A 1,976-nucleotide genomic window follows, 5' to 3' on the forward strand; every position below is an offset into this window, starting at 1 on the left:
ATGAACATAGAAATTGGTATAGAAACACCAAATAGAAATAATATCTGGATACAGAATATCTCATGTTGTGTGGGCCTTGATGCCCTCATTTGCTTATTTCTATGCTGGTACTCTATTACTCTTTCTTCTTTCTGCCCTTGGGTTGCTGTGTGGGTGAACGGTGCGAGGACAACATGGATCGTGACTCCATGCAACCCACACTGCTTTTCTCCCATGTCAGGTGTTGAAGGACTTGGTGCCTCAGTGAACAGCACTAGTTCAGTGTAGTCTGAATGTTTCAGAATGGCCTGCCCTTTTCTGGGTGACGACATGTTTATAGATCCACTTCTGCAATAATCCCCCACCTACTTCCTAGTCCCATTAATTCCAGGCTCTGAAAATAGTTGGTTGAGCAAGGATTGGGTACAGAGGATGGAGTTCCTGTTGGCCTTACTTCTCAAACACAGGCAGTTAGTGGGCAATGGCTCACAGAGAGCTGACCCTAATAATTGTGGGAAGGTGTTGCCCTGAATCTGGTGTGAACTGTTTTTCTGTTCTGAGTGATCACTGTGTGGCAACTGCTGGTCTTTAGCCACAAATCCATGAGGGCCCCCAGTGCAGGGACCTGCAGAGACAGCTCTGGAGATGTGGTGGGACTGCTCTGGACAGTGCTGAGTCTCTGTGAACAGAGGGCAATGGTTACAAATATTTCAGTATTCTGATTTGACAATTTAATATTCACAATATTTGGTATTGCGGTATTACTTGTACGAAACTTTAATCTCCCATGGACTTTGACAAATTTCCTTCCTGCTTATGTAAAGAATGATAGCAGTCCATGACTGTAAGGACTGTTGTGTCAGAAGGCAGCTAATTCTCACCCTTTGTATAAATATCACCTGCTTCCCTACGCAAAGGATTCTGCGATAGATCTGCTTGAAGAAGATATCTGTGGATTTGGAAAAGATTCCCACTGTTGATATCCAGCAGTGGGAATGCACAGACTCCAGAAAGTACATTTTTTTGGTCCCTGAAGATTTAACTCAGATTTAGCAGATCAGCAAAATAAATGAACACAGAAACACTAGGACTAAACCCAAGCCTCTCCAGAGACTGGGAAGGGGTGGGGTCTGAGATCAGATCTTTCTTCCTTCTTCTGGACACAACACGACCCTTCAAGGGTTTTCCCTCCTTATATCAGGGATCAGATCTCTCTCCCTGACTCTCCAGGGCCATGTCTGGGATCACAGTAAAAGACCATGAAGGGCAGTGAAAGAGAACAGCAGCTTCTTATAGACAACACACACTCCTCTGTTACATAGGCAGGAACTTCTGCTGGTCCTGATTGCTTTTTTCCATGGACGGGTGATGACAGTGCAGCTACACCAGGCCCTGGAGAGTAAGAAATTTGGGCTGGTATGGGCATTCATCCTCTTTCCTCTGGCTGGTCTGGTGCCCCTTGTCCACCAGAGTAATGTGCTTGGCCAACCACAGGCCACATCTGCCCCATGCCAAAGTATTGTCACCAGTTTGGCCCACTCCACATCAGTTCTCATTATGTAGCAACATCAAAAACTGGGTTATACTCAGCTCTAGATCCAGCTATTTTCCTCTTTTTTTCCTGGTAAAGGATCTTTCCTGGTGTAGGTGTCAAAATGTAATGAATTCTCTTCATGACGTGAAGGCATATGTTTATTTGGGGTGAATAAGGGCCAAGAGGCAAACTGCTGATATGTGAAAGGGAAGGAATATTACATTTAAATATAAATTCTGTCTCATTTTTTTTTAATCAACAAGATATTAAAATGGTCTGAAAGACCATGGTTTAGTTCTGAAAAACAAACTCACAAATATTGAATAATGTCAGGGTTGTGATATATAATAAAATTCAGCATGTTTCATAGCTGTTTTTTTTTTCTCCTGAAGAAATCATTCATCATACCAAGTGGGAATACAATGTGGTAGAATTAAAAGCACAGGGGAAAGCATAAATACAA

Source organism: Lepidothrix coronata, unplaced genomic scaffold (assembly GCF_001604755.1).
Source record: "Lepidothrix coronata isolate B3197 unplaced genomic scaffold, Lepidothrix_coronata-1.0 Scaffold15, whole genome shotgun sequence".
In the NCBI taxonomy this organism is placed as follows: domain Eukaryota; kingdom Metazoa; phylum Chordata; class Aves; order Passeriformes; family Pipridae; genus Lepidothrix; species Lepidothrix coronata.